Raw genomic sequence first — 26620 nt, forward strand, 5'->3', positions numbered from 1 at the left:
TTTACATTTGGAATGAAATCTTCTCCACTGGGTGTCTGTCAGGCAGATGATTTATTTCTTTTTACAAATGTTTCAGCAGAAATGATTCAGCCATTTCTGAACAGAAGCAGACTGAAAAACACTCCTTCACTCATGAAACTGTAACAAAATCGCAGTTACTATAAGAACACTACAATAACAGCTTGTCCTTTTAACAGAATTTTTTTCCATGCTGGAAACCCCTGAAAAATGTCCCTCCATAGTAGGCTGCAAAGTCCCAAAGGTTTGACAGAAATATTAATCACAATTTCTGCCTTCTAACTCAGAGCTTTGACTTGTCTGAACAAGCGTCCAGGCCACAATTACAAAGACCAAGGAAGACTCTTCCTGAATTTCAATGTCAATTGATGTGTGCCACTGGATGTGAACCTGTGAACTAATAGGTTAGTTTCCTAGAGCTTTAAGGTATTTCTTTGGTGGTACTCAAGTGACACGGAAGTGAAGAAAATATGAAAAAAGCATTGCAACATCTGAGGCAAGATGACAAGAGATAACTATTTTTGGGAAGGAGCAGACTGGGACAAGGAACCTGAGAGAAGGAGTCCAAGAAAGTTGAAGATGGGTAAGACAGTGCAATTCATAAACAAGGAACTGACTCTGGGAAGAGTAATATAAGGAACAAAAGAATTATAGCTGTGAAAGCTGCATAAGTCATAAACTCTGACCACAGAACAAGAGTCTTTTCTGTTAGAAGAGTTTGTGAAGCAGATTTAAAAATCTAATACATTCGCTTGAATGTCTTTGTGATTCTGTATGACGTAATGTTTGATTTTTTTGTGTGGGTTTTTTTTCTTTTTCCTTTTTAAAGCTGGAAGTTACACACTGAAATATGGGTTGACATTACAGAGTTGCACTGTCAGAATATTAAAATGTAGTTGTTAGTACAGAAGTTTCCTACGTTTCTTCAATAACTTTCCTGACTTTTGGGCCAAAGTTGAATATTTGTTTGTTTAGACACATGAGAAATTCATGTCTGAGAGCATGAGAATTGAAAAGAAGCCACCAAGAGTTTCTGTTTCTGACTCTCGGGCAAACACACTTGCGTTTATGAAATTGTCTTGCAGAGCATAACCCTTGAAGTTCCCTTGAAATAGATCAATTCACTTTAGTAGCATGTGTAAGCATATTGCAGTAGCTGTGATCACAATACTAGTAAGACATCATCCGCTTTAAAACCTAATAGTTTTGATTGTTGCAGATGGTATCAAAACATTAACAAAGTAGGGTATGTTCCTTGGTATTGGTTATTGGTGCAGCTGTTAAGTTAATAAAGTCAGTATATACTCAGTTTTAATTGTAGACACATTTTATCTGAGCTTTCATAGAACAGCTGTGAAATAAGTGCTCTAATTAATGTTCTGTGAGTTACACTGAAATCCATGTGTATATTTTATAAATGATATGTTATAACCTCAGTTCAATTTATTCAGTTTTTGGTTTTTAAGATGAAAGATCATCAGATAATGATACTGTCTTCAGAAAACATTTAAAGGTTTCAAAGTCATCTTCATTTGTGCTTTCACCCGCCAAGTCACCATCAATAAAATTTATTATTAAATCAATTTATTTTATCAAATTAATGCTATTTTTACATACCTAGATTTATCAGGTACTTGGCATGTTAATATGGGAGTCAAGCAGGCTGTTCTAGTTGTACTTGAAGAAATAACCTCATTCTAGTTTGTTTTTTTTTTTGTTGTTATTATTTTCATATAGGTTGTTCCAAAACTGCCATTCCTAAGAAATTGTCATATAAAGGATAAACCATCAAAGCGAAAGTCAAATGTTGACTCTAATTCCCTCGGACAGGCAGACAGGCAAACTAGCGCAAACAAAATATTGATTTGTAGTATTTTAATTGCAGCTACTACCAACTTCCTTAATTTCAGACTAATGTTTTCTTCTATGGGGTAATTGTTGATAGGGAACTCAACAAAAAAGGATTGTCAGCACTGCTGGGAGACTCTGAAACTAACAAAGAATAACCTGAGAATTTCTCGGACTCAGGGAAATGATTTATGGATATAGTCTTCCTTCCTTCCTATTTCTGTTTTCATAATGCCATTTAGAAAATGTTTTGTTAGGTTAGCTTGCTTTTTTGTTTTCAAACGAGAGTTCATAAATTCAGTTACATAGACTTCACCAAATAAGGGCCTTATAATACTGTCACCTAGGTTTCTTGGGGATAATTTTACTTATGAATTACATAATTTATTGCATTGTATATAGGATTATATTCCGGAGTTCCCCTTTTTTTTTTGTGTGTGACCCTGAAATGCTCAAGTAACTATTCCAGAAGGCAGTGGGGATCTAAAAGCTACAGGAATTTCACCTTCCTTGTAATTCCTCCACAGAGACAAAGATGCTTCCCACATCAAACCTCCTCTTTTAGTGCATTTCTGTTGAATTTGAGGTGGGAGGGTGAGAAGGAAGGAAAAAAAGAAAAAAAGCATTTGTTATTGGACATTTAGGGCCACAGGAATTCTGCTCCTCATGTGCTTCATTAACAGGAAGGCACAGGGAAAATATTTTCTTTTGCAGCATCCTCCCTTGTCAGGAGGCACAATGGTAACTTCAAATATTTTACAAAGTAGACTGTAATGCCATGGCTCATAAGGGGAGAATTCTGTGCAGCATTGTCAGATAATCAAACTAAGAGTTTGTTTTTTAATTAAGTATCGACAAAAATAACCAAAGGAATCAGAAAATGTTCAACGTCTTTGAAAAAAATTCGGCCACCTGTATTTGGTTATTGAAATATGAGGTAATGAAATATGATGCTAAATTTAGTATCTACCCCTGTGTGCATTCAAAAGTCATGGACTGACCATTGTGTAATTGAATGGAGGGCAGTCTTTTCATCCTTTGGGCTCTTGGCTCTTTTGAGATGTGAGTTAGGAGGATAGTGGTATTTATCTTTGTTACTATCCAATTTTATTCGCTGATGGAACATTCAGGCATAATTATGGGTTGTTCTTCTAAAATTCTGCGGTGCTGAGAGAACCTCTCATTTCCCTTTTAGTTTTTCTCTACTTTGAGAATTATGACTCACAATATCGCCAAACTGGTTTGCTATCTGAACAGCTCATGTTACCATGGGATAGCTGCAGTGGTAAACAGATCTTTCTCCACTCTACCCCTCTGAGTATTTTGCTCCTATGTGCAGTAGAAACTTTGCTCCATGTTTGCAGAAGGTAAAAAACAGTCCCCAGGGGATACTAGATACTTCCTGTGCATATGGTGAAGATCAAGCTGGAAGGAATGAGGAAAATTATGGTTTTGCTTTTCCCAGCATACTAACTAGTACAGTTGTATCAGCATCAAAAGCAATGCATCGTATCTCATAACAGATGTTCCATGTAAGTCTCTCATAAGGTTGGGAAAGCCAGGAGAGAATAGGAATCTACAAATCCCTTCTGATCTTTATTCTACCTCTGAAACTACAAAACTATGTTAAACTTGCATGAAGCACACACAGAAAAGTTGGAGAAACCCTCTCTGAGGGTCAGTTTACCCTTCTCTCAGTAGCCAGGAGACTTGTTTCTAAGAACCTGTTCCTCTGGTTTCCTTTGGGCCAGTTCCTTACAAAGCCAGTAACAGTGAAGAATAAGCATATAAATGGTTTTGGTATAAAGCTAAGATATTCACATCTGTTGTTTCCCTATGGCTCTCCCAGTGGCTATGTCTTCTGCAGAGAAAAGGTAACTCCCAGCCTCTCCCCTTCTGTTAATAACTGAATACCACTTCATTGCTAGTTTGCCCTTTGATGAATATTGTTCTGGTAGTAACATATTGCCTATACCTGGATATATCCAGAAATGTAGTATGCAGCCTATTTTTTTTTCAGGCAGCAGCAGAAGTTTACACTGGGGCTGTCTATGAAGGAATAGAATGGCTTCATCATCCTTGAAGTGCTTGGCTAACTGCAGTTTAGCTCTGTCACCCTCTCTTACTTAGACCATGGTTCAGTGAAACATTCAGTTTACAGGTTTCTCTTACAGAATCAAAAAGACCATTGTGGCATGATATAAAGCTGTGATACAGAACATGCTTTATTCTGCTGCTTCATAACTTTTCCAAATAGGTTAGCTTTCTCCCAGTCTTTATGTTAGACCAGCTGTCATCCGTCTGCACTTCTGAAAAATTAGGGGGCTCACGTCCCCAGAGGTTGGTCTTTTTCATTTATTTTATGCAGTGACTTCTTCCCATTGCTGACGACTCCAGTTTGTTAATTATATGCTATAACTGAAAGTTTGCATGCTAGGCTTTGAATCTTCTGCTGCTTGCCGAAGGCCTGAAGAATTATGTGTCACATTTTCACATAATTCTGCTTTTCCCCCTAAAAAATTTTCTTATAACTCTAATTATGCAGCCATGAGGAGCTGAATGAGTCTATCCAGATGTTCTAGGGGAGGACAAAATATAGTGGTTGCCACTAAAATTATACAGTTATGTACTAGAACAGGGCCAATGCATACTTTTCAAAAACTAGCATTTGTGAAATACTGTCCTCCAGTACCTGACGGAACTTCTCATTATAACTGGGGAGGAGAAGAGACAGAGAAGCTCTCATGCTACTCTAGAGCTACAACCCCAGTGCTCTTGCAGACACAGACATGGGGGAGAAATTTGTGCAGCCAATTATTTTCTTCAAAATTCACTCCCTGTCATTAATTTATAGTCTGCAATTGCTTATGAAAGAAGAGTGAAATATCTAAATAATAATAATGGTATTGCTCAGATAGCCGCCCATGTAGCAAAGAAAAAGAGTACATTATGCTCTGCTTAAAAGAAGAAGAGAGACTGAATCAAAAGATCTACAAAAACAAATAAGAGCTCAGAAACAACTCAGACTGCAGATGTGCTGCATCTGTTTGCTTGCCCACTGGGAACACAGATAGAGAGATTAAGGCCTTTATACAGAAATAGTTAGACAACTAGATCAGATAGATACACAAAATACAGCTAGGTTGACTTCAAGTCTATAGCAGTGATAAACACTCAGAGGAGTGAATGATTCACTGACTATGCATTAAGCATTGAACATATATGCCATAAAAGAGTTCATGATCTTACAGTGATGGAGTAAAACCAGAACTGAAACTGACCTGCAAAGGATACACACAAATGAAATTTTAAAAAGCTGCATGTCATTTCTCTGTCAAAGAAAAATAAAGCTGATACAGATAAATATATGGCCCATTCCTGATTATACTAAAGGAAAAGGTAAAGATATATTGTAGGTTTATTGCTGATGTGAAATTATGAAGAAGGAAGCAAACATAAAAGTTGCCATTCAAAATAAATGTATACCTTGACAAGAACTCTAAGTAAAAGTGAGCTAAAAGCAAAAAATAATGTAGTCCAATGGCTATGGCATCTGTGCCTATAGTAGTCTTTAAAAATAACCCATATCTATAACTTCACAAGGGAATACAAAAGCTGTAAAGTCAAGTTTTTATAACTGCATTTCTTTTAATTCCATCACTACCTGTAAAAACAAGTAAGCAATGAAAGTCACCTCTTCACAAGTAATTCCTCACTATTGTCATAAATCACTACAGTATGCAAAAAAATACCTTTACTAGCAAAAATGCTTCTGGCTTTAACATTCACTTTGGAAATATGGAGAAATGTAGCCTTATAAGTTATTCATAACATCAGATTTAATGCAGTCACTATTCCTGGCTTCTGATTAAATACTGTCTTGTAACCTAGTAACACTGGAAATAATGACCATATGATCATTTTCTGCAAATTGAATGAAGAGAAACTTTGCTATGTCAAGATGCAACATTACTTGTCCAACAGAAGCACACCTAGGGATGCATCCACAGTTGTGCAAACAAATTGCCTCTGTGTCCATATGGGATAGTGTGTGCAGACAAAGTCCATTTCTAGCAATATGTTCATTCTCACACTCTTACTAGTTAAGGCAAAGGCAGATAGAGATGAAGGAAGAGAAATTTAGTAACTTAGGAAAATGAGAAAAGGAATTGAAAGTGAGGGGCTTTTTTGTCAGCTCATTCTCAGTGATACTAGTAGACAGAATTCACTCAACATAATGTTGAGCTGTAAATCCTCTGACAGATTTCCATATAGTGTACAAGACTGCAAAAGTTTATAAAACTGTGTCCCTCATCACTGATAACTTATCTTGCTAGAGGCTTCAATAGGAAAGACAAGCAAAGGACACTGAGAAAAAAACTCAGCATTGCCAAGATTTAGGACTAGAGTTGTGCAAGGACTCCCAGCAAATTCCAAAATTAAACTATTACTCTTCCTCGTGAATCCAAAACAGTGAAAGGACAATTTCTACAAATTAATCAGAAAATACCTCAGATAGGAGAAACAAATAAACACAACTAGAAAGACAAAACAATAATGTGTGCACACGTGTATTATTACAACACATTGGTTCGGAAAGCATAACCGATTGCAATCACTGAAGCAGACGAAAATCTCAGGGAATGGGAACTAGATAACAGTTACTCAGTTAATGCAGAAGTTAAAAAAAGAGACCTAATTACTTGTGGAAGAAAAAAAAAAATAGGCCGAGGAAATAAAATCATAGAAGGGCAGAGAAGATTAAATGTTAAAGCAGAAAGTTGTCATGGCCATAGGAAAAAAAAGAGAGAGGAGAGGGATAGGGAGACAGATGAGAGACTAAAGGGAAGAAAAAGAAAAGAAAAAGAAAAAAGAAAAGAAAAGAGAAAAGAAAAAAAAAGAAAAAAAGAAAAAAGAAAAAAAGAAAAAAGAAAAAGGAAAGGAAAAAGGAAAGGAAAAAGGAAAGGAAAAAGGAAAGGAAAAAGGAAAGGAAAAGGAAAAGGAAAAGGAAAAGGAAAAGGAAAAGGAAAAGGAAAAGAAAAAGAAAAAGAAAAAGAAAAAGAAAAAGAAAAAGAAAAGAAAAGAAAAGAAAAGAAAAGAAAAGAAAAGAAAAGAAAAGAAAAGAAAAGAAAAGAAAAGAAAAGGGTGTAGGCCATTCCGAATCCTGAGGGTAGCCATGGAGGGCGGGAGCGCGCACCATGTGTGAATGAGCACAAGAGTACCGAAAAAGCGAAAAAGGCGAATCTGAATGCGCGGCGCCACCGGCGTTGCCCAGGGCTCCGCTCCCGAGCGAGCCGCGCCGGGCTAGGCGCGCAGTGGCCGCAGGGGCAGTGCTGCGGCGGGTTGGGGGGGGCGCGGAGGCGGGGCGGGAGATGAGCATCAGCGCGGAGCCATCCGCCAGAGCTGGATCCCTCTGCGAGCTGTGGAAGCGGTGTGCGGTTAAACGCGGATGGGTGATGGGGAAGCGAAGGGAAGGGGCTGCCGGCGCCGTGGCGTTGAAGCTGTCGACCCCGCGCTTGCTGCCCCTGGTGTTTTCCGAGTTACAGCAGCCGCGCTCGGGTGCGGTGTGGTGCGGTGCAGCCGCGCCTCCGGCGCTGGCCCCGGCTGCAGGGCGCAGGGTAGGGAGGGTCATCACCACTGGAGGGGCATAAAAGACATTTAAAGGAGAAAAGAAATCTTTAAATATCTACCTGAAAGAAAGATGGGGAAGGGGGTGGGAAGGACAGGATGTGGCAGAAACTGGCTTCTGGGAAAAGCTAGTGGCTTGGGTTAGGGAGGAGTAGAAGATCAGGGGAGAGCTCTCGGCAACTCGCCCTCTTGCATTCACGCTCCGGGGCAGAGTGGAGAAGAGGAAAAATTCCGTGAGGCTGCGAGGAGCAAGAGGAGGAGGAAGGGGAGAGGGAGGAGGACAAGGGAAAGGGCGGGGGGGAGGCTTGTGCGCTTAGGGGTAGGGGCGAGCCCTAGGGCGGGCGGGGGTGTGAGGTGACACACTCATAAATACACATACACATCGCACATCCATCCGCACGCGTCCAGCCAGGGGCGGGCAGAGCCTCCGCCGCCCCCTGGGAGCAGCCGGGGGAGGTGCCTCCGTCCCCCCGCGGGGAGGGGGGACTGTGGGGCCGGGAGGGGCTGCCGCGCTGATGCCTTCACCTGGGGCTCTCCATCAGTGAGTGAGGCGAGGCGCAGAGGAGAGGCGGTCGGGTCTGGAGAACTACCTCTGGATGGTTAAAAGAGAAAACACAAGCGAAAAACCCCAACTCTGCAATCCTCTGCTCCCCACAGGCTGAGCACCATAAGGGACTGCTGTATTTGAGGCTGTCAGGAGGATGGGAGAGAGAGACTGAGAGTCAGGGCGAGAGAGAGCCGGTGCCACAGCAGCGGTAAGTGTGTTTGCCATTCCCCAAGCCAGGCGCTGATTTCCCTGGTTAGACTTTGGAGTGTGTGTGCGCGGTTTATTTGTTGCAATATCCATCGCAGCATCTCTGTGAGCAGTCTGCTGCGAAGCCAGCAATGGTGAGAGATCCCGGTTTTTGGGCTCCTACTGCAGGTTTATGTGTTTTGCTTTTTGTTTTGAATCTTACGCTGAAATTGTTGCCATAATTGAGCAGAAAAGTTGAAGCAGAAATTACTTTGATGTACTGCATGCTTCCTGTCATTTAACTAGCTAGCAAACTACTGCAGTGAATGAGTTACAAGGAGAAATGTGAGGCTTTTAGAACAAATACATACTTCAGTGAAAGAATGCCTGTTTCAATGTGCTAATTTTTTATGTTTGGGAGAGCTACCGTGCTAATGCTTGAGGGTGAAACCGAAAATAACCTGGCGTTTTAAGTTTATAGTGCTGCACTAAAAGTTGTGTTGTTAAGGAGTTCAGAATGGTACTTGGCTTTGGGATAAACAATTATCTTCTGAATTAGAGAAGTACGGTGCATAGACTGTTCTCCTCTGCTGAGAGGCAGAGGAGATGGAATTACATAAAGATGCAATTATTTTCCCTCTCGGATGCGAGGACAGTGCATAAGACGATGTGGAATGTCTGAGAGCTAGTGAGAAGATGGACTGAGTTATTTCTGTGAAACAGAGAATGAAACTGTGGTTTTAAGAATCTCTATCTCAGTAAAGAAAAATCTGCATCTGTTACTTTATTTGTACTCCTTCAGGTGTTTAGTTCCATTCCTGTTGAACACTGAGGAACTTTATAGAAACAGAACTTATACAAAGTGGTGTAATGTGACTGTTTAGCACTAAAGTTTTCTATGTGTTGCAGTATTTCAGGAATTTGAAGTTTTTGCAAAGTTTGATTTATTTTTTGACTTTAAAAAGTAATACTTTCCTTGAATGCCACATTTTCAGTAGGTTTTTTTTTGATGGAGGACTTGATCCCAAATTTTTCTAAGGAGTTACAGCATTCCCCTAGTCTTCAGTGAGCTTTGGATGAGACCCTAAAGTTTGAAACTACAAATAAATTACAAGCTCACTGTTACCCAAAAGCTAAAGGGGATTCCTGATAATTAAAATCTGGATGACATTTTCCAATTAATAAAAGTGCAATTAATTCCTGTTGAGTTATAGTAGAACTCCTTCAGAAGTACTTTATGGCAATCAATATTAATCCAAGATCAGTTCATGATGATTAATATTATTACAGTGGATATCAAAAGAATTAGCAATAATTGGGACATTACTTTAAAGTGCTATCAAAATAACTATTAGAATTTGTAAAAATATATTTTCATAAATTTTTTTAATTACTTTAGCATTTATCTGCAAAGTTTCAAGTAAAAAAACCCTTCATATTTCTATCTTGTTGGGTGAGAAGATGCTTGTTTACTAGTGAGGTACACTAAAAGGAAGACAGAAAACAGACATGAACTATGGTAAGTGAGGAATATTTCATGTACAGTGGTCCTTTGTGGCAATATACTTTTAACTATGTGAGTGATTTAAGAGATGTGGTTAAGAAAAAATGGTATTGGAAGGCAACAGACCTGCAAAGAAAGGAGGATGAAGTGTTAAGCATACTTGTTGGTGATAACAGCTAAATAGTTTTAAAAGTGGAGTACTCTGCATGCACTTCTTTTCCTTACTCTTATAAGGCAGATGGCCATGAAAAAGTCAGAACTAGCAGAGCATGAAGATAGCTACGGATGGGTTGGAGAATAAGAGAGTAGATGTTAGGTTTGTCGGTCAATATGAAACTGGAAGTCATACTTTGAAGTCTATTTTAAAATGTCAGGGTTAAAGAATCTTAATTTCATTTTATATGAGAGCAGATGTATTAAGAATGAAAACACAAAGCAAAAATCTGTCTGGCTGAATTCATAGCTGAGAACTTGAAAGAAAGAATCTTTGAAAACAGATTTTGAGGAAAAATATCCTAACAGCTAAGATAAAAGATGTGATTAAAAACTTTGCTGTTAGAAGATAATAAAGGGCAACTTTAAGAAATGTGTAACCTAGAGGATCATCAGCATAGATTCAATACAGGAAGGTCATGACTGGCAAATTTGCTGGAGTCCCCTGAATAAGTTGCTGACGTGGTAAACTATTGGGGAATCAGTGATAGGATTTATGGGGGCTTCAGAAAATGTCCAGTGTTCTGTGCTCCACAATTATCGATTTGGAAAGTAAGTTTTGGAAGGAGTGCTGGAATGAATTCAAACCTGACTTAGAGATAGGGACCAGAGGGTGTCAGTAAAGGTAAAGAGCTCTAGATGAAAGGAGGCAGTTAAAACTATGAGGCTTTCAGTGAGAGTCTGAGATCCAGTTTTCTTTCTTGCTTGTTATAAAGCTGGCAGGCATGTTCAAAAAGAATAAATCTGATTTGCTAGCAATACAGGAAAATCTGTTCAGCTGAAAAAATTCAGTATACTGAAAGTTTTCTGATTAGGTTAATAATAGGAATTATGTTTTAAGTATTTAATGCAACTTTTCATTAAAGACATCATAGAAAACTAGAAGAATATGCGTGCCAAGGGGGTGGCATTGAGTCATCTGAGGTGATTGGTTCAGTGGCATTGAAAAAAAAAGGTTCTTCTGAATTACATTTTTCTTTCTGCATGTAGCCTGCAACAAAGATCTTAGCTCCTCTGAATTCACTGCATAATTTGCCACTGTTGGTCTGCTCCCTCCATATGTTCCTGCTAACTGCTTTTGCATTGTACTTTCTCTCAGTTTCATAACCACCTCAATCATTTAAACAATTTCCCATACTGTAAAATACTAAACTGAAATGAGCCACAGTTTATACTGCACTTTTAATTCCTGAGAATCAATGTCAAATATATGTTTGCTTGTGAATATTTTATTGTTAGGTGTTTCGCAGAATTTATTTTCCTCCTTCTGTTCATAGGCTCTCTGATGCATTTCTCAGGGTCTGTTACACCCTGTATTAACAACTTAGCACTTTACAAGGGGAAAATGCTCTGTCTGAAAGTGATGGAGTCCCTACAGAGCTTTATCTTCTGAGCAGTTCTGATCAATAACACTACATTAGGGGCCAGTGCCTTTAAAAAAAAAATCACAAAATTTTTAAAACTTTGCAAGATAAATATGTTCTGATTTTACTTACATTTAAGATTTCAAAGCCTCATGTACTATGTCTGTGTTTATACACACACATATAACATATATGAGAAATGATCCTGTGTCTTTGCAAGCTGGAACAGAAGCAGCAATAAAACTTTCTAGTTAGTGGAAGGAAGAGTTCAGGATGATTTTTCACTGTACTTTATAAAGGCCACAGATCGAGTTTTAGGTGCACATAGATATATAACAAGGGAAGACGATGTCAGGTTCTGTATGCTGTGAATATAATAAAACTTTAGAATTGCTATCCATGTTACAGCTGATGTTCTTGATCACACATGCCCACACTTACTCGGTGTAGTCATCCACTCAGACTAGTTCTAAGTTTACAGAGCCACAAGGTTATGTCAGAATGACAGTGCAATTCATCCTGTCATACAGTAGTTACCAACACCATAGTTCACCTCTTTACATCTCTTTCAGGACCAAACTTACATGTCATTCTCGGGAAAAATTGGTAAATCTTCTCCAATGCCATACATAGAAATAGAAAATGCATCAAACTCTTTCAGTCCATCAGAAACCTCTTTGGGGAGTTTCCTTTTTCAGTATGCTCTTCAAGGTTTAATTGTAAATTGAGTTTAAACATGATGATATCTTTGGAGAACCTTTTGCTGCTGGAACTAAAAGCAGACAAACATTGAAGGTAGTTAATCACAGTTACCGAGAGGGGTAAAGGATCACAACTTTCCATTCAATACACAGGGAGTGTGACTTCAGCCTCCTCGTGAGAAATTCTCAGGTTTTAATAGCCAAAAGTGTAAGATTTGCTACATGTCCAATGCGACTCCTAGACTGCAAATCATTTTGATAAAGACTAAATGTATGGCTTTCTAGATGATGTAGTATCAGATCAGTCTTACAGATTTCTTCCCTTACCAAATAGCATCACTTTGATAGAATTCATGAACCCTATTGTATTTTCATAGATTTTATAGTCTTTATTAAAAAAGTGAGGAACATTGCCCTGTGGCTGTAGCAATCTTGCTATAGATTGTAACCAGCATGCTGTAGCAGTGCATTCAACGAAGAGTGGTACCTATGCAGATAGGCAGGGAAGTAAGGAAGACTTTGTGGTCATAGTATCTGAAGAAGCTAATCTAACAGCCTCATAATATTATTTTGAGAATAAGTTTGGGTACTAAACTTGAAAAGTTGTAATTGCTTAGCCATAAAAAGACATGTCCAGGTGTGCTTGTTGCAATAATCCCCACCAAAGATGTGCTCTCAAAACATAGTAATTGGCAAGGAGCTTAACAGAAATTTACTTTTGGAAAAGGTGGTTACTTCGTACTTAAGTATACATGCATTATCACTTCTGAAAGATGACCATTTATCTCCATTAGCTTAGTGCACAGTCTTTTGTATGCTATCTCCTCTGAGTTATTTGCAAGTCTCCATAGAGATCTGGAGTGTGATGAGCAAAACCTGGTGAAAATTATAAGTCACAGTATGTATTTTACCTGTTCTTCTGAGATGGTTCTCACGCAGAACATTTTCCAAAAGCTAAGTATTAGAGTCATTCAGACACCCCCCCCAAAAAAAAAAAACAAAACAAAACAACCAACAAAACATTCTGGACATGCTGGAACACTTTTGTGAGATTCAGCTCTGTTAGTCTGGCAGAATCATTCAGCTTTGTCATGTTCATATCACTGTGATGTAGCCATTTATCTTTACATTTATTCATGTGATGCCTTGGACAGGGGACAAGGTGGACAGATTCTCAAATGGATGGAACAGAAAATATTGAAAATTTCATGAGCTGTCTTGTTCGTCTATAGAAATTTCAGTATGACTAGCAAACAAAAATGTGTTTGCATTTCAAACTAGCATTTGAAGTGCTGGACATAGAGACACTTAAATGTTCAAGTCAAGTTCATTTTTTCTATGCTTACTGATTTCTTTTCCGTAAGCATTCACACTTTGTAGACCAAGTTAATGATATTAAACTTTGTATCTAAGGTTGCATATGCACACTTTCAAAATTTAAAAAAATATCACATAGATCTGTACCTACTATTTAAGTTACAGTTGCTGTACATTTGACCAATTGTTTGTATAAATTGTAGATTTTTTCTAATATAGCATAACTTGTACGTGCATCTATTTACATATATTTACAAAAATGCTGATGTCACTTTAAAATGAAATTGCCCAACTGTCTTAATTCACATCAAGTTCAGTGATGTATGTAGTATTTAGATTAGAACTTTGATTGTCCTAGAAGATTTGTTGCTTTATTAGCAAGGTCCTCTGACTCCATTATAAACCTTATCATTATCATCATCATAGAAACTAGGCACCATAATCATAAATCAAGATTGCATTGTACTAGGAGCTGTGAACACAAAATGGTCCCTGAATCAGAGAATGTATGGCTTAACTCAGAAGCTCTTCCCTTTTTGCTGTTCTTTGTGACCTTTGAAAAGCTTACATCTAAGGGAAGATATCTGTGTTTCACAGCCATGCTACCACGATCATATACAGATTTCTTCAAGATCACCTCCCACACCAGAAAAAAAACCCAAGATACAATCTGCAACACCATGACGTGTAATGATCACACATACGTGCTGTAAAATGTCTTGCAGATTTGTCTGAAGACTGTACCAGCAGTCCACAATTACTTCTGAAATACATACATTTTAGACATCTTTTCTGAATTAATCCAGTCTTCAGCTTTCCAAAATCTCATGCAGATCAAATCTTGTGAAAAACAAGTATATGGACTTCCGCATAAGATTGTATTAGAAGATATATTCTCCTTGTTACATACAACTTTATAGTTTTATTTTGTCAATCCAAGAATCATGAGTTAAAGCAGATAATGTGCTCACTCCTGTGCCATGCCCATGTTCTTTGTTCAGTCTTTGACTCTTGCACTTCTGAGGTGATACAAGTTCTTGATTTCTCAGTTTCATGCTATGCAAGATGCTCAGGATGTGCTTACTTCACTGTAACGTGTGGGGTGTCGTGTTTTATTGCTTACATAAAACTCAGGGAATCTGGGAATAAAGCCATAACTTCTCCGATGTCATAACATCTCTTTGATGTGGGTGTGCACAGATTCTCAATTCAAAACCAGTTGTGTAGTATTTCCTGTGTCTGGACTTAGAGGATGCAAGTTGGGCATTGAAATAGCTTCAGGATGAGAAAGACTGTTACATGGCTTTGAGAAGAGGCATAACTGAAGACATAGAACAGATCAGATACCAAGGGAGAATAATATACTAAAGAGGACCATCCACACACAAAGAGATAATTTTGAAAACATGATATATAGCTGAAATGTCTGCAGTCTTGTTTTCCCCCTTGCATATCACAACTGACTGATTGCTAACTTCTAAGTACTTATTTGCCTTATCAATCACTTTGTGCCTGAGTCATTCACTGATGGGCATAATCCTCTGTTTGTGACTTCACGAGGCATCTCTTGAGGAAATTTGAATGTCATCAGCAACGAATTGAGACATTACTGAAGACATCAGGTAGGAGGAGGATGTTTGCACAAGAGGCATATTAATCAACAACAGGAGAAAATATGCAGCATCAAAGGAGCATAATTCAGTGGAATTTGGATTAAATTCTGCATAATTTCTTGCAAGAAATACCTACTTGCAAACTAGAAGCAAGACACTTAGACTGATTGATCAAGACCTTAAAAAAGCAAAGCCCTTCTGTAGAAAACAAATAAAGGTTGAGCAAGCTGGGAAGCATTAAATGTATAAAAGTACTAAAGTTTATACCCTTAAAAGGTCTTTTACACCGGAAGTTACTTGTTCAAAAATTTGTTATTTCTGTAAGTTTTCATTAATTCGTAAGTTACTGTCAAGATTCCTGCTCTGACAGTCTTTGCAAAATACATCCTTTGCAACATCATGACTTTAGTTGTAAAGGAATGTAAAGGAATTTGCTAAGAATTTCTTTCAAAGATGAAAAAATATGTTGAAATTATAAACAGTGTGTGCATGATTATATAGGATTATAGGATCTGCAAATGCGAATAAGGTATGAGACAAAAAGGAAGCTATGATAGTTTTTTGATTATTTTGCTTCAACAGAAAATAATTGCATGTATTCATAGGTGACATCCTGCGTCAAATAGAAGCTGGCATTTAAGAAATTATGGTGAGTTAAACACTTAATATTTACTAAAAATACTGTATATTTCAACAGCAGCATGCTAGTTTCATGTGTTACATCAAAATTCAGACAAGATAGCAGGCTGCATTGTGGAGACTGGTTTAAAGTCAAAAGAATGCAGGTTGTAAGAAACTCTCCAGAAACTGTAATGGGCAAGCTTGCTTTTTACAATCTACAGGAGCGTAGCTAAGCAGCTTAGGGGATTCCAAGTATTTATCTAAAAACTACCTGTAGGTGGTATAATAAGATCTGGAATATTTTGTCAGTGAAAGAAACAGACTATAAACAGCTATATGCAAGGCAGTGATTTTGGACTTTTTGTTATTATTCCTGGTTTTATTATAGCATTGTGATGAGGAAGCAGAGCAAAGCAAATACAGAGGTTTACCTTTTATTTGGCCAAATGCTGTTCTTTGAAGTGGCTAAGAAAAACTCTATCCATTGACTTGAAAATAAAAATTAATCTAAACAAAACTAACTTCCAGGATCAAGCACACTGGAAATAGTGTTGCTTTAATTCCTTATACCATACAACAGATTTAAAGACACCTCAGTGATACAGGAAGAAATCATTTTTCCTTCTGTAAGAAAGCAGGCTAACAGTTGAGTCAATAGAAACTTCTGTAGACTATGGGCAGAAGGTCCTGTCACAGGAGATTTTTATTGCTTTTATTGGTATTAATTTTTATTTGGAATGTATTAGTTACTAGTGTATAAAAATATTTTTGAATTTTGTGACTTTAGTTACAAGGTTTTTGTTAATGCAGTCTATTTTATTGCCATTTTTCTTTGTTTTCCTCATCACCTGAGATTTTCCCACGTTATCTTGCATGAAATTAGTTTTCGTAATTTGTATGCTTGATTTGCCTTTTCTGTAATTTGGATTTTACTGCCAGTGTAAGACAAAGAAGGAGATGAGGGTAGTATTGAGAGCACAACCCTATCACTCCCATTGCCATGTATAAAGGCAGCAAATAAATGTATTTTGTTAATGCAGTGAAGTCAGAGTCCTTGTGGCTTGAGTGACATTAAAGAGACTCTATAGCACTCCAAGGACTGCCAAATTAGATGATGTTGAGGGAAAAGAAAGAAAAAAGAAATAAGAAAAAGGCACTTTCACATAAAATTAACACCACATTTAGCAAGGTTAAGAGAAAAACACTTGCCCACAGCTGAAAGCACAGGTCACTACAGGTTGAGTTTAAGAACCAGGCTTTTCACTGAAGGGGCTGTAAACACAGGTTGGATAGTACAGGAATGATGGGGACCATGTGGTCATGAATCACCTTTTCTCTGCTCATTAATAAGTGGGGGGAGAAAGGGAAATTACACATAAACTATTCCTCTTCTGTGTCACAGACCTGCAATGCAAATGGACAAAGTCTTCTTTTAGGGATATGGAGGGTCCAACACCACACACAGAGAACACTGGTTTGGGTTATTGAAGTTTTTTGATATACTGGGTTAGAGACTGGAACCTGAACACAGCTGGGAATCAGAGGTCTTATTATGCTGTCAAGTTATATTTATCCTAAAAATACCATAGAAATCCTTATGACATGTTCTGCGTATAGAGTAGCTCTTTATAGCTATATTTGCTCTCACTCAAAGCATGCATTTAAAGATCGTGTCTTTAAATACAATGAAAGCAGGCAGTTGACCACACTGGCTACTAGCAACTGCTGACTGCTGCTTTTTTTAAGTTTATGCACATCTCTTACACTTCTCATTGTCTTTCCTCATTGCCATGATATGGACATATCCTTATATTTGCCTTGCAATTGCAATCGGTCTTTTGTGGCTAAGCCTTGCTCAGAATGCTCCAAAACCATGCAGAGCTAAATTCTGCGCTGACCTGCCTGCTCATTTTAGGGTGGCTCCCCCACCTGCAGCCCTTGACTCCTACTATCCTATGAAGCATACCTGGCCACTTTCAGTGACAGAGAAATTCTAGGCTGGATTTTAAGTCTGCTACCATATGTATTCTGGCCATGCTAGCAACAAGCAGGGCTGCACAAAAATTACCCATTTTTGTTCAGTAAGTGTCCATCTGCAGCAGTGATGATTTTCTGCCTAAATATTTTATTCTTCTGTGAATGTGCAAAAATGTGGATTTTTTTTCCCCCTGCCAGTTCTGCTGACAAGCAGAACTTTTTTCATACAGCTCTATAATTAGGCTCCAGAGTCCTGCAGAGACACACAGCAGAGTAGTAGGCTTTATATTCTGTGACACTCAAAAGTTGCAGTTCAAAGATGTGTGTGCTTACATCTATCCCACCTCTTTGCATGCTATAGCTAATCTCTTCCATTCCCTTTGGATTTGTCCCCCTGTGTCTAACAAAAATTAGAATTTTGAGTGTTTCAGTTCCTAAATTGCAAATCGACACTTGACCACTGTGAGAAATTTTGACAGGGTGGAACAGAATTCACTATCATCATTGAAAGTTCCAGTTCAAGAATCTTGTATTTATTCAAGATGTGCAATGAAACTGTTGCACTTTATATCAAAACAATTAATTTCTGTGGATTCCATCACTGTACAGAGTTCCTGATTGCAAAGCCCAGTGATTACTATTTATATGATACTCCTATAGCAAAGATAGAGTTACCAAGAAATAGATCACCTGTAGAAGTTACATGTGTATTATTGTACAATGTTATTGCATGGCCTGTGGGGAAACCTTGAATTTTTTCCTTTAAGGTAACCTTCAAACTAATCTGTTCTAAAATACACTATTTTTGAGACCATGAGTCTTTGCTGCTAGATTCAGCAGGTATCCTCAACAGTAAATTAGTAACAGTAGTGATACTTCCTAAAGATGTTCATAATCTGGGATTTCATAACTAGTAAGCTTATATTCAAGCCATTTGAAAATAGGGAGTGATAAAATTTGTTTAGCTTTGTATTTGCACAGTTTGGAGAAAAAGATTTTCATGTTATAATATGGCTAATGAGAATCACAGCTTATGCTTTATCACTGTTAGAGCAGAGAAGAACGTTTCCTGCCCTTAGCTCATTCTTAGAGGTTTAATTAATAATGTAGACAGTTGAGTCTGCCTGCTTGGACTAAAATAATTAGCAGAGAGTAAACAAACACTTTACGTTTCACTTTATGAATGGTGTGGTGCCACTTTAAATATTTAATGTTTTGAGCTCAGTGACCAATCAATTCTTGCCAGGTGCCAGGTTACAGTGACAGTGTGGGCAAGAAAATTGAGTTGTGAGCAGAGATAGGCTCCCATAACCACTTTCAACCAGCAAGGGTTGCAGGAAATGGAAGAAGACCTAAAACAAGTGCTAAAAAAGAGGCTATGAAAATGTAGAGGTTGTTGGAAAAGAAGTGGTAAAAAAACCCAGAAAGGAAAGGAGTTGATAGAGTGCAGTTTAATGCAGCTCAATAACTAACCAGACAAAGTTAGAGCTCCATATGAAATCCTACAGGAGATAACTGTCTCATGCAAATTTAAATCTCAGGTGGTGATTTATTCTCATTTCTTTGTATATTCAGGGCAAGAAAAGCTAAAAAATATCCTTCTTAGTAAAATTCACTGTTTTTTTCTCATTAGTATCGATAGTCTGTGGAAGAGAAAACCCGGACTCTGCCTGCAGAGTGCACAAAGCTTATGTGCTGTGTGTGCTGCAAGCCAGCACTTGGTTGCAGTTGTGACTTTGGGAGCCCTACATGCATGTTCTGAGCAACTTCATGCACAATCTTAAACTGCACATACACTTAAAAACAACTTTGACTGCAATTTAGTTAATTTTAGATGACGTCTTGGACACATACCTTTAAGAAGGTAATGTTTATTGCACCTAATCTTTACTTCATAGCATGGAATATTACATTTGGTATTATAATAAATTTGCATTTTTGTCTGTCTGAAACATTTTAAAAGCATACTCCTTAACCTTAAAAAATCTCCTCAGTTCTGTGGTTTGTCTTGTAAACCAGAATGCTTCTTCTCTTTTTTCTTATTTTCAAAGTCGCACAAATATTGCCTATCTAATAAATATTAATTTTAAACAAGCTTTTTGACTCAGTCAAATGTAATTCACTCTCGACAGCATAAAATATTCAGAAAATCACTTTCCCTTTTTTTTTTTTTTTTTTTTCTGGAGACTAGATGGAGATGCAACCAGTACATATGAGGCTGTTGAATATTATTTTCTGGCTGCTGCAGCACTCAGAAATGTCTACAATGTTTTCTCACTGTGCCCACTTCGATCAATTACCTCTTATTACTACAGCCCACAATGAGGCTTCTGAGCTACAACTCAGGGCAGTTTTCACATCCAACACTTTTACTAATGACAATCATACTTGGAGAGAGCGTTGCCCAGTTTTCATATTTCATACTTAATATGCAGGGTTGACAGAAACCCCACAAAACTGCTCGGCAACCTGTTGTGTTTGCTACAAAAGCCACTCTGCAATGATTAATACGGATCCCCACTGTGCCATTTGTGTAGGGTTATTTTCCAGAGAAAGATCAGGCTTCAGTTGTGGTTTTTTTCAGTAGAGCTTGCTGCTGTCAACATTTTAAAGGCCATGCTGCAAGTCCTTTGCCATACGAGTAGAAAAAGTTTCCTGCAAGTGTGCTCTTAAGAGATGGATACAGGCTGTGTCTTGTGTCTGTGGCTTGTGGGAAACTGCCTCCATCTCATCCTCAAGCTTTTCACCTGTCAGTGGCACACACCAATGCAACGACACTGAAACATTAGATGTATGTGTCACTAACACTATTTTTTTTTTCTCCTTTGGAAACATCATTAAAACACCAAAATCATCTATGAAAAAGGGAGACTTACATGAGCTCCTATTTGAAGTGATTTGATTTTTTTTATTTATTTATAACAAGCATCAATGGCGACATTTGGATGCTTATTAGTTAACGAAAATCCAAAGATGGTTGCGAAAAAATAAACACTTTGTTCAAATATTTTGTTTCTTTACAATTGCTTTTCTTCTCTGGATTCAAAATATTCTCTTGATATATTGAAAATAAAATTTCATTCTCTACCATGATTTTATTGCTATCACAAACATGAAAACTCTATTTTTAATCCAGTTCAACTACTAATTACCACTGGTTCTGAGCAACCAGGGACCTCATTTTCACAGTATGTCCATTCTCCCATTTGTAGAAACTGATGCAAGCATAAGGAAAAGGGTCAGTTACCTCTTCTTCTGTTCTTCATGGCTTTTTCTGTGACACAGAAACCTCTAAAACTGGCAGCAAAAGCCAGTTTGAACAGATCACTTTGTTACCAAGGTAATAAAATCCATAAGCTTCCAGAATAAGCAGATTTCTTGTGTGATATTTAGTGTTTGTGGCTGACTGAAAAGAAAAAAAAGGGTAACAGTTTTTTATAGGAAATAAGGTACTTGTCTTTCGGAATAGTAATTCACATCGATTTTTCAGTGCCTGTACTGGATGAGGGGTGAACCAAGGAGGAGAGAAAATGATCTTTAAGTACCCAAGATGGCCAAGTCCAATTCATTTGTATTTCAAACAGTAATTTCAAATATATGTGTGTATGAGTGCAGAGGGAAAGCTGGTGTGTTTGGGATTTGTTTTGTTGTGGCTTTTTTTTTTTTTTTTTCCAGAATTGTAAGTAAAATTCAAAAGATTCTGAACTGTCACTGTTGGCTGTGATTTCTGAGATATGTCATATTGTCATAGCTGTACAGGAGGTTGACCAGCTAGGAAGCAGCTGGTTTGCAAGTACTCAATCTCGGTGTTTTGTTTGTGTTATTCATAACCTCTACTACCAGTGTATAAAAATATGACTTGAACTTTTGATTAATGCATTTTTTACTGCACCATTAAGTTTGTCGCAGCATGGGGAAATTCACAAACATAACAATTTTTTCCTCTCTCCAAATACAAATAAACTATTTTGTGCGTGCATCCTCAAGGACTTGCATCCTGAAATACATTTATGGAAGTTAATGTTCAGGGGATATTTCTGGGAAAATTGTACTAAGTCATGTCAGGGCTCATATTGCCAAGGTGCTGAATTTGGGGGAAAAGAATTAATTTTAGTGGGCACAAAATATCCCTTCAGCTAGTGTATGAAGACACAGCAGAGCTTTGGGCTGAATCAAAATGCCTTGCTATTGAAACCTCTGTGGTTTGCAGCCTGCCCACTGTGGGGCTGTAAGTTTCTCCCTTTGAACTCAAGTTTTATGAGAGGAATTCACAGCAATGTAAGTAGTGATGATCTTTGTTAACTCTTATCTACCTTGTTTGTCATGTTGATGAATCTGTATACCTGCTCAAGGTTTTAAAAGGTAATGTGATTTGCTATTTGTTTTAATGGGGATTTGTTTCGTGGTTTGGTTTTTTTTTAAATGTTTTAATGACATGGGATTTTGCTGTTCACTGTCATTTTATTATTTTTTGTGTGAACTGTGGTCTGTTGTCATTTGGTCACACACACACTGTTTTGCCACAGAAGCTGTTCATCAAAGCAGTGACATTTCATTTTAGGACACATTTGGAAAACAGATATTGTTGCGGTGGTGGTATTTTGACTTGGGAAATGGGATATAGTGTATGTGAAAGCTCTGCTCAGTCACAGGAATGGAAAAAGTCTGCCTGAGCTCAAATTCCCACACACTTTACAACGAAAATTTCAACCTTCTCTCACACCAAAATGAGGCCTGCATAATAAAACAGATTAAAGGAAGCACATCCTCAAACAGTGTGAAGTCAGGCTGAAGAATACAGTCACGTAGTTCATAGATTTGTGTTTTTAAAGGACTGGATAATTTTATGACCAATAATAACATTTTTAGTTATGCACACTAAGTGAGGTATAATCAGTTTTCCTGCTTCACAACATCAGTTACAGGACCACTACATCACTACAGGGACTGAGAAGAGATGGATTTTTTTACACACACATGTGCATACTCACACTATTGCACACTCCTCTTGCACACAGCAGTGAATTATGGTGGTGCGCACTAGGGGATTTTTTAAATCATTGTGCATAAGCCACCGGCTTTGAATAGTTAAAGCCAACATCTAAATGTCAACAATAGCCATGCAGAGTAACTTTAGTAATGATATTGCATGTGGAGCTTGTGAAAATTGGGGGCATTTTGTCCATTTTGCTAATGTCAGCAGGTCTGGACCCAGCTGCAGGAGGAAGAGAATGTGTCAAACCATCAGCTCTTAATATTCAAAAGGCTTCTGGGAATATGAAAAGCTGTGCATGTCTCAGTCAGTACCAGAGTGCCAGATGTTGGCCGTGGACACAGTCACTAAAACTTGATTGCTAGTTTAGTTGACACGTCCTTCACTTTCCCATCATAGTAATTTCAGAAATCAACAAGACTAAAAAATAGGTGTCTATAGCATGGTTGCTACTTTTAAAGTATTTTCTTTTTTAGTGAAGGTGTAGGTAAAAATTAAAAAATTATTTGAAAATCCAGGGGATAATTACTGCAGGGAAAGTCCAGGCAATGAGTATGATGAAGTAGCATACTGGGCCTCTTTCTATGTTATTATTTTTCCCAGCATGCTGTATGCTGTCTACACTGGAATGTGAACCTATGGAAAAAAGGACTAATTAATAAGTTTATTAAAGGTATCATATATCACTGTCAGCACTTTCAGCTACCAGAATGTGGTCTAGAAACCTTTTTTAGCATGTAGTCTCACTGTATAGATCAAGAGAGTTAAGCACCAGCAAGAAGCCAATTAAAATCTATATGTTCAGCATGCAGATTCCCAGAGTGTGCCAAAGGCAATCAGTGATGTCAGAGACAAGTCCTATATCTGACCAGGGGCACCAGAATTTGACACAGTCATTCACAATGCATATCACTTTAGACAATTCTGGTTTTAAAATTAAAGTGTAACACTCATTCTGTTAAAATGCAGGAGGATGAATTTCATAATTGGACTATCTCTGTGGTTAGAGCCACTTCCCAAGTGTGATTTGTGGGTTTGTCTTCATGAGGAGCTGGGGGGAATGCAAAAGCACAGGTGTGTTGGCATAGAATAGTTAGTGGTCCCTGATTGTTCAGAAGGGAATTAGATGCTCTCTGCTGAATGGAGGCAGAGCACATGATAGAGGAAGCTTCATTGCTGCTAATAATTGAATCACTGAGAAGGAGTCCTTAGTTCTGCTGCCACCGCAGCATCTGCTAAACAGAAAATAATGAAGCAGCCAGCAGTGGATCCAAGCATTCCATCTTGAACCTTAAGTCTCTATGGTCCAACCCTGTTTGATTCAGTTTATCTGCAATTCCAGCTCCATTCATTTCAGAACTAATAAGGAGAGATGAAAGTGAAGAACTGCACTTACCAGGTGAAAAACTGCAGTTGTGTCCTCTAAGAGATTACCCTTTCACAGATCACCTTGTCCCTAGCCAGCTTGCCTACACTCTTTTTTAAGTGTGATTGTAGGTAGCACAGTCATAACTGGAAAACCACAGCTAAAAGCATCCCTTTTTAGTGACATTCTGTTCCACTTACACAATAGGCAATTTGCTCAGAATTACATGATAAACACTAACCACACCAGGAAGTTCAAACTGATAAAGTATGCATTATCTTGTTTAACAGTATTAAAGCAAATAGAAATTATAAACTGGATCATGCAGGTGATATTGAAATAGTGTGAAGAGTAGCTGACAAGAAGGCAGAAGCAGTATAATTATAGAAGAGTCAAAGAGAGTTTTACATTGATGAAAAGCAACACTGATAGATTTGACATCAAGAATTATTTGACTATACATGATGAAACTATTAAAAGTATGTTAAATGGAAAGAAGTAGGTCAGCCTATTATACAGCAAGAGAATACCAAGTGAATCCAGAGAGAAGAGCAAAAGGGGGGTGACAAGGGGGAAGGAAGGGGCAAGGATCAGTATAATTTTCTCTGGGCAAGTTTCTGACTAGTCACATTGACAGTAGTGGGAGTTTGGGGTGTCAAGGGAAAAGCCCTCCTGTTTTCTCTGAAAGGATAAGGAAAAATTGGTCACTGTGTAGATATTTTTCCTCAAAGAGTACAAATCACCTCAAAGAGCAAGGGGGGAAGACGAATATAGCCAGAGCTCCATGCTGCCCAAGTGCTAGCTTTTTAACCTAACTGGCCAATATGGTGAGGTAGTATTTGTCCCCCCCTTATCTGCTCCCAAGTTGCCACCTCTGGGTAGCTCTGAGAAGGCTAACGGGAAATAAAACAACTTGTAGAGGTGAATGGGAAATCTTACTCCATTTCTTCAGAAATCTGAAATATCAAAACCACATTCTTACCCTTGAGCATTCTTACCTTTTCATTTTTTACCTTAGCCACTAGTGATCTAAAACTCTAAAAATGCATGTTTCAAGTCAGTCAGGACAGACTTGTTTGGGGTTTAATTAATTTTTAAGTAAAATTTTGAAGAAAAAAATAATAAGAAATAAAACTACTTTTACTTTTTTTTAGATATAAATCAAATAGCCACTGTTCCTGAAAAAAAACCCACAAACCAAAAACAAAACCAAATAAAACAAAACAAAACAAAACAAACAAACAAAAAAAACTAACCCTCAACTTTTTTTTTTTTTTTTTTCTCTGAACCAGCATTTAGTACTAAGAAGTATTTTTCAGGCACTATTCCTTATCATTTGTCTTGGAAAATAGTGAAGACCTGGAAAGCAGGAGATGGCTGAAGAGGAAGTGCGTTTAACATGAACCCCAGAGCTTTTCATGCTCCTAAAAATATCGTATGTACTGTATGGAAAAGAATGTTATCTGTATGATAATCCAGAGGAAATTACATGAATAGGGTTTTTTTTCCAGCATTTATAGAGGACTTCATTTATACGGAGATGCGAAATACATTTCTTTTTGTAGGATTCAGCATCTGAAAGCATGTTGAAGAAAGATGTCACTATACTCAAAAACACAAACACATAGGAAAATATGTTCGGAGAATCACTCTGAGAAGACAAAGAGATTAAATTTTTTTTTTTTTTTTTTTTCCAACAGAAGTACAGGGAAAGTGCATAAGGTATTCTAGGCTACACGGCCTGAATTCTGTTGAACTCTGTTCTGTGTAACCCAGAACTCTGTATGCTTTTTAGAAAACTGGCATTCCAGATTCAAGGCTCCATTTTTCCTAATTATTACTGATTGCCAAAGATAAAGCAAAGCATCTGGAACAGTACTATGCAGATTCAAACAAGACCATGGGCTTTCATTTTATTTTAATTTCTGGATTAAATAGGAAGGGTGAGAGTAAAAAAAGTAACAACATGGAAAAGGAGACAGAGTAGCCTAATTACATTATGTTCTTTCAGTTACAGACATATCCTAGTTCATTCCATCCAATCTTCTCATTTATGAGCACTGTGAAAACGGAAATTGGTTTTGTGTATTTGTATTGGATGTTATTGTAGCAACATTGTTTTCTGTGTACTACTGGCCCAGAAGATGATGGCCAGTGTGTTACAGGAAGGTTCTACAGTCCATCACAAGGGAAGAAGGAACTGTGCTGGTTTTGGAGGCTTCCTTGAATGCTTTACCCTCTTCTTTGCTTTGTTGTTTAGCACTCGAAAACAAAGGTCATTCCAAGTAAAAAAACGTAAGTTTGTTCTTTTTGTATGGAAAGCATAATTAAATTACTGATGCTTTAAAAGATTGAGTTTAGATCCTGTTGTGCAGATTTTTATTTGGATTGATGAATTCATTTGACATCTGTTTACTACCTAAAATATTGCTGCTACCATCTAATGACCAGACATTCTGGCTCCATTCACCAGAAGTGTCATTCAATAGCTGCTCTTCAACACTAAATGTTGCATTACACAGAATGATGGAGTATTATGAATTTAATATATTTTAATTAATTTTCTAATGTCAAGATTGAGCATTATGAAGCAAGTGTTCTAGTAAGAGTTAAACATAATGCATTATCTGTGAAGCAGTTGTACTAAAGCAGTTAGAAATGGGGATGTTGGAAAGCTTTAAAATTCATGTAGGGATATTATCCTCTGCCCAGTCATTTCTATCT

General features: G+C 37.7%; 1 protein-coding gene across 10 annotated transcripts in view; it reads left to right on the forward strand.

Annotated features, from left to right (window-relative positions):
- The first annotated feature begins 7218 nt into the window (after positions 1 to 7218).
- CNTN5 (contactin 5) overlaps positions 7219 to 26620 on the forward strand; it is a 637852-nt gene continuing 618450 nt past the window's right edge. For 2 of the 10 annotated variants that reach the window (XM_061374569.1, XM_061374565.1), the window contains exons 1-2: positions 7328 to 7484; positions 8152 to 8249. The gene's annotated coding sequence lies outside the window, so the exon portion shown is untranslated. Of the gene's footprint in view, positions 7298 to 7327; positions 7485 to 7893; positions 8250 to 8277; positions 8383 to 15521; positions 15589 to 26620 lie in introns of those variants that run through there. The other 8 variants (XM_061374568.1, XM_061374567.1, XM_061374575.1 and 5 more) reach the window with 8 other exon arrangements.

This window comes from Neopsephotus bourkii, unplaced genomic scaffold (assembly GCF_033783945.1).
Source record: "Neopsephotus bourkii isolate Nb327-2 ecotype Australia unplaced genomic scaffold, CSIRO-AGI_Nbou_v1 NB_1638, whole genome shotgun sequence".
In the NCBI taxonomy this organism is placed as follows: domain Eukaryota; kingdom Metazoa; phylum Chordata; class Aves; order Psittaciformes; family Psittacidae; genus Neopsephotus; species Neopsephotus bourkii.